At 29.5% G+C, this 8,684-nt stretch overlaps 2 protein-coding genes across 6 annotated transcripts in view; one reads left to right on the forward strand and one right to left on the reverse strand.

Annotated features, from left to right (window-relative positions):
* Positions 1-8,684, reverse strand: part of LOC118965583 (paired mesoderm homeobox protein 1) — a 145,894-nt gene that overhangs the window by 93,590 nt on the left and 43,620 nt on the right. The gene's annotated exons all lie outside the window — the stretch shown is intronic.
* LOC110530890 (major facilitator superfamily domain-containing protein 12) overlaps positions 1-8,684 on the forward strand; it is a 40,245-nt gene that overhangs the window by 22,427 nt on the left and 9,134 nt on the right. The gene's annotated exons all lie outside the window — the stretch shown is intronic.

The following is an 8,684-nucleotide window of genomic DNA, read 5'->3' on the forward strand; positions in this document are numbered from 1 at the left end:
AGTTAAATAGTGAGACCACTGCGTCCATGTGTGTGTTAAGGCATCTGCATCTTAGTGCAAGAGGCGTCACTACAGTCCCTGGTTCGAATCCAGGCTGTATCACATCCGGCCGTGATTGGGAGTCCCATAGGGCGGCGCACAATTGCCCCAGCGTCTTCCGGGGTAGGCCGTCATTGTCAATAATAATTTGTTCTTAATTGACTTGCCTAGTTAAATAAAGGTTACACACACACCACACAGTGGCCAAAAAGTTATTTTGTTGCCATTTACGTATGTCCCCATTACCAGTAAAACATAATCTAAACCTATTTATTTCACTTACTTGCTGTTTCATTGTTCATTTGTTCAGTCGTTTCATTCTCAACCAGGATTTCTATGGAACGCCGTTTGGGTCTTTGCGTGTCAAAGGTACGTCAAATAACACTATTTGACGTGTCTGTTTTAGTAGCTATAGTTAACTAGCTAGCTACCTATATAGCTAGGTGTCATCTAAAATAACCCTAATTTATAAGACAGTTGCTATTTGATAAATGGTGGTCGGACCATCTATGTGAAGCTAGCCACAATTGTGGACTTTGCGGTTAGCCTTCAAAATAAAAGTATGGCATAATTCTACTATTTGTATTCATTTGCATCACTGTCAATGACATACTTGAATTTGCAGTATGTCATGGACAGTAATACAAATCAATGCAAATAGTAGAATTATGCCATACTTTTATTTTGAAGGCTAACCGCAAATTCCACTTGTGCCTAATCCTTATTGTGGTTAGCTTCACAACACATAACCCGGTTGAGCCTCACTATCTAGATGAAGCTAGCTGGCTGCTTATAACGTTAGTTTTGGGAAACATGGCAACAGTTGCTGACTAGCTATTTATTTTCATGAACTGAAGTTCAATTTCAATAGGCGAATAACAAGTGGCAACCTAGCTAATACTTACTCACAAGGATCCCTAAATCATTGCTGAGAATAATGAAAATGACTGCAGGTTCTACTGGTCATTGTTTTCAGGCTGGTTATATTGGTGCTAGCTAAGTACCAAGCTAAAGCTAGCTACCCAGAAGTTGCGGTCGAGCAAATTATGCTTTATTACCAACTCGGTATTGTAAACACATTGTTCGTGACCGGTGTTTTGCAGACTTTTTTGTACAGCTTTGACAGTGCTACTGTATATTTTTTGACACAAAGACCCAAACGGCGTTCCATAGTATGTCGTGAAGCTAATAGCAGTGACACTATTACTGTGTAACTCCGGTAGGGCAACATCTGAAAAATTGCGCACTTGGTAGTGTGTACCGGTGCTCGACCAGTTGGCGAAAGCCAACATCACCCACGACAGAGAACGGTTGATTGTCAAGGGGAATGAACTCCATTATCTTGGCTTTAATGGATTTCGCATTTGAGTTGTAGCGCTGAAATTTTGTTACTCTTTGAAATAACTGCTGGACTTGTTGACTGCTCGATCCATACAGCAGACATTGTGGGCGAGGTTAGGAACGCTGTGTTCCACGTATAGAACAACATTTTACGTGGCATCATTACGTCATATACCTACGTTTATATAGGTATGGACGTCAGCTTTGCCTTACCGATGTTGGCATTTTTAGTTAATATCGTCCGATTCCGATATGTTAACCGATATATTGTGCATCCCTGTACCTATACCTGTAATTACAACTATACCTGTAACTATACCTATAATTATAACTATACCTGTAACTATACCTATAATTATAACTATACCTGTAACTATACCTGTAATTATAACTATACCTGTAACTATACCTATAATTACACCTATACCTGTACCTATACCTGTACCTATCCCTGTAACTATACCTGTAACTATACCTGTAATTATAACTATACCTGTAACTATACCTATAATTACAACTATACCTGTACCTATACCTGTACCTATACCTGTAATTATACCTGTACCTATACCTATAATTATAACTATACCTGTACCTATAATTATAATTACAACTATACCTGTACCTATAATTACAACTATACATGTACCTATAATTACAACTATACCTGTACCTATAATTACAACTATACATGTACCTATAATTACAACTATACATGTACCTATAATTACAACTATACCTGTACCTATAATTATAATTACAACTATACCTGTACCTATAATTACAACTATACATGTACCTATAATTACAACTATACCTGTACCTATAATTACAACTATACCTGTACCTATAATTACAACTATACATGTACCTATAATTACAACTATACCTGTATCTATAATTACAACTATACCTGTATCTATAATTACAACTATACCTGTACCTATAATTACAACTATACCTGTACCTATAATTACAACTATACCTGTACCTATAATTATAACTATACCTGTACCTATAATTATAACTATACCTGTACCTATAATTATAACTATACCTGTACCTATAATTATAACTATACCTGTACCTATAATTACAACTATACCTGTACCTATACCTGTACCTATACCTGTACCTATAATTATAACTATACCTGTACCTATAATTACAACTATACCTGTACCTATAATTACAACTATACCTGTATCTATAATTACAACTATACATGTACCTATAATTACAACTATACCTGTACCTATAATTACAACTATACCTGTACCTATAATTACAACTATACCTGTACCTATAATTATAACTATACCTGTACCTATACCTGTACCTATACCTGTAACTATAATTACAACTATACCTATAATTATAATTACAACTATACCTGTACCTATAATTACAACTATACCTGTACCTATACCTGTACCTATACCTGTAACTATACCTATAATTATAACTATACCTGTACCTATAATTACAACTATACCTGTAACTATAATTACAACTATACCTATAATTATAATTACAACTATACCTGTACCTATACCTGTAACTATAATTACAACTATACCTATAATTATAATTACAACTATACCTGTACCTATAATTACAACTATACATGTACCTATAATTACAACTATACCTGTACCTATAATTACAACTATACCTGTACCTATAATTACAACTATACCTGTACCTATAATTACAACTATACCTGTACCTATAATTACAACTATACCTGTACCTATAATTATAATTACAACTATATCTGTACCTATAACTACAACTATACCTGTACCTATAATTACAACTATACCTGTACCTATAATTACAACTATACCTGTACCTATAATTATAATTACAACTATACATGTACCTATAATTACAACTATACCTGTACCTATACCTGTAACTATAATTACAACTATACCTATAATTATAATTACAACTATACCTGTACCTATACCTGTAACTATAATTACAACTATACCTATAATTATAATTACAACTATACATGTACCTATAATTACAACTATACCTGTACCTATAATTACAACTATACCTGTACCTATAATTACAACTATACCTGTACCTATAATTATAACTATACCTGTACCTATAATTATAATTACAACTATACATGTACCTATAATTACAACTATACCTGTACCTATACCTGTAACTATAATTACAACTATACCTATAATTATAATTACAACTATACCTGTACCTATACCTGTAACTATAATTACAACTATACCTATAATTATAATTACAACTATACCTGTACCTATAATTACAACTATACATGTACCTATAATTACAACTATACCTGTACCTATAATTACAACTATACCTGTACCTATAATTACAACTATACCTGTACCTATAATTACAACTATACCTGTACCTATAATTACAACTATACCTGTACCTATAATTACAACTATACATGTACCTATAATTACAACTATACCTGTACCTATAATTACAACTATACCTGTACCTATAATTACAACTATACATGTACCTATAATTACAACTATACCTGTACCTATAATTATAATTACAACTATACATGTACCTATAATTACAACTATACCTGTACCTATAATTACAACTATACCTGTACCTATAATTATAATTACAACTATACCTGTACCTATAATTACAACTATACCTGTACCTATAATTACAACTATACCTGTACCTATACCTGTACCTATACCTGTAACTATACCTGTAATTATACCTGTACCTATCCCTGTAACTATACCTATAATTATAACTATACCTGTACCTATAATTACAACTATACCTGTACCTATAATTATAATTACAACTATACCTGTACCTATAATTACAACTATACATGTACCTATAATTACAACTATACCTGTACCTATAATTACAACTATACCTGTACCTATAATTACAACTATACCTGTACCTATACCTGTACCTATAATTACAACTATACCTGTACCTATACCTGTACCTATAATTATAATTACAACTATACATGTACCTATAATTACAACTATACCTGTACCTATACCTGTAACTATAATTACAACTATACCTATAATTATAATTACAACTATACCTGTACCTATACCTGTAACTATAATTACAACTATACCTATAATTATAATTACAACTATACATGTACCTATAATTACAACTATACCTGTACCTATAATTACAACTATACCTGTACCTATAATTACAACTATACCTGTACCTATAATTATAACTATACCTGTACCTATAATTATAATTACAACTATACATGTACCTATAATTACAACTATACCTGTACCTATACCTGTAACTATAATTACAACTATACCTATAATTATAATTACAACTATACCTGTACCTATACCTGTAACTATAATTACAACTATACCTATAATTATAATTACAACTATACCTATAATTATAATTACAACTATACCTGTACCTATAATTACAACTATACATGTACCTATAATTACAACTATACCTGTACCTATAATTACAACTATACCTGTACCTATAATTACAACTATACCTGTACCTATAATTACAACTATACCTGTACCTATAATTACAACTATACCTGTACCTATAATTACAACTATACCTGTACCTATAATTACAACTATACATGTACCTATAATTACAACTATACCTGTACCTATAATTACAACTATACCTGTACCTGTAACTATACCTGTAATTATACCTGTACCTATCCCTGTAACTATACCTATAATTATAACTATACCTGTACCTATAATTACAACTATACCTGTACCTATAATTATAATTACAACTATACCTGTACCTATAATTACAACTATACATGTACCTATAATTACAACTATACCTGTACCTATAATTACAACTATACCTGTACCTATAATTACAACTATACCTGTACCTATACCTGTACCTATAATTACAACTATACCTGTACCTATACCTGTACCTATAATTACAACTATACATGTACCTATAATTACAACTATACCTGTACCTATAATTACAACTATACCTGTACCTATAATTACAACTATACCTGTACCTATAATTACAACTATACCTGTACCTATAATTACAACTATACCTGTACCTATAATTACAACTATACCTGTACCTATAATTACAACTATACCTGTACCTATAATTATAACTATACATGTACCTATAATTACAACTATACCTGTACCTATAATTATAATTACAACTATACCTGTACCTATAATTACAACTATACATGTACCTATATTTACAACTATACCTGTACCTATAATTATAATTACAACTATACCTGTACCTATAATTACAACTATACATGTACCTATAATTACAACTATACCTGTACCTATAATTACAACTATACCTGTACCTATAATTATAACTATACCTGTACCTATAATTACAACTATACCTGTACCTATAATTATAATTACAACTATACCTGTACCTATAATTACAACTATACATGTACCTATAATTACAACTATACCTGTACCTATAATTATAATTACAACTATACATGTACCTATAATTACAACTATACATGTACCTATAATTACAACTATACCTGTACCTATAATTACAACTATACCTGTACCTATAATTACAACTATACCTGTACCTATAATTATAACTATACCTGTACCTATAATTATAATTACAACTATACCTGTACCTATAATTATAATTACAACTATACATGTACCTATAATTACAACTATACCTGTACCTATAATTATAATTACAACTATACATGTACCTATAATTACAACTATACATGTACCTATAATTACAACTATACATGTACCTATAATTATAACTATACCTGTACCTATAATTACAACTATACCTGTACCTATAATTACAACTATACCTGTACCTATAATTATAACTATACCTGTACCTATAATTACAACTATACCTGTACCTATAATTACAACTATACATGTACCTATAATTACAACTTTACCTGTACCTATAATTACAACTATACCTGTACCTATACCTGTACCTATACCTGTACCTATACCTGTACCTATAATTATAACTATACCTGTACCTATAATTACAACTATACCTATAATTATAATTACAACTATACCTGTACCTATAATTACAACTATACCTGTACCTAGAATTACAACTATACATGTACCTATAATTACAACTATACATGTACCTATAATTACAACTATACCTGTACCTATAATTACAACTATACATGTACCTATAATTATAACTATACCTGTATCTATAATTACAACTATACCTGTACCTATAATTACAACTATACCTGTACCTATAATTACAACTATACCTGTACCTATAATTATAACTATACCTGTACCTATAATTATAACTATACCTGTATCTATAATTACAACTATACCTGTACCTATAATTACAACTATACCTGTACCTATAATTACAACTATACCTGTACCTATAATTACAACTATACCTGTACCTATAATTACAACTATACCTGTACCTATAATTATAACTATACCTGTACCTATAATTACAACTATACCTGTACCTATAATTACAACTATACCTGTACCTATAATTACAACTATACCTGTACCTATAATTACAACTATACCTGTACCTATAATTACAACTATACCTGTACCTATAATTACAACTATACCTGTACCTATAATTATAACTATACATGTACCTATAATTACAGCTATACCTGTACCTATAATTATAATTACAACTATACCTGTACCTATAATTATAATTACAACTATACATGTACCTATAATTATAACTATACCTGTACCTATAATTACAACTATACATGTACCTATAATTATAACTATACCTGTACCTATAATTATAACTATACCTGTACCTATAATTATAACTATACCTGTACCTATAATTACAACTATACCTGTACCTATAATTACAACTATACCTGTACCTATAATTACAACTATACCTGTACCTATAATTACAACTATACCTGTACCTATAATTACAACTATACCTGTACCTATAATTATAATTACAACTATACCTGTACCTATAATTATAATTACAACTATACCTGTACCTATAATTACAACTATACATGTACCTATAATTATAACTATACCTGTACCTATAATTATAACTATACCTGTACCTATAATTACAACTATACATGTACCTATAATTATAACTATACATGTACCTATAATTACAGCTATACCTGTACCTATAATTATAATTACAACTATACCTGTACCTATAATTATAATTACAACTATACATGTACCTATAATTATAACTATACCTGTACCTATAATTACAACTATACATGTACCTATAATTATAACTATACCTGTACCTATAATTATAACTATACCTGTACCTATAATTACAACTATACCTGTACCTATAATTACAACTATACCTGTACCTATAATTACAACTATACCTGTACCTATAATTATAATTACAACTATACCTGTACCTATAATTATAATTACAACTATACCTGTACCTATAATTACAACTATACATGTACCTATAATTATAACTATACCTGTACCTATAATTATAACTATACCTGTACCTATAATTACAACTATACATGTACCTATAATTATAATTACAACTATACCTGTACCTATAATTACAACTATACCTGTACCTATAATTACAACTATACCTGTACCTATAATTATAATTACAACTATACATGTACCTATAATTATAACTATACCTGTACCTATAATTATAACTATACCTGTACCTATAATTACAACTATACCTGTACCTATAATTATAATTACAACTATACATGTACCTATAATTACAACTATACCTGTACCTATAATTACAACTATACCTGTACCTATAATTACAACTATACATGTACCTATAATTATAACTATACCTGTACCTATAATTACAACTATACCTGTACCTATAATTACAACTATACCTGTACCTATAATTACAACTATACCTGTACCTATAATTACAACTATACATGTACCTATAATTACAACTATACCTGTACCTATAATTATAATTACAACTATACATGTACCTATAATTACAACTATACCTGTACCTATAATTATAATTACAACTATACATGTACCTATAATTACAACTATACCTGTACCTATAATTACAACTATACATGTACCTATAATTACAACTATACATGTACCTATAATTACAACTATACATGTACCTATAATTACAACTATACATGTACCTATAATTACAACTATACATGTACCTATAATTACAACTATACA

This window comes from Oncorhynchus mykiss, chromosome 8 (assembly GCF_057628025.1).
Source record: "Oncorhynchus mykiss isolate SJ-2025 chromosome 8, ASM5762802v1, whole genome shotgun sequence".
Lineage (NCBI taxonomy): Eukaryota > Metazoa > Chordata > Actinopteri > Salmoniformes > Salmonidae > Oncorhynchus > Oncorhynchus mykiss.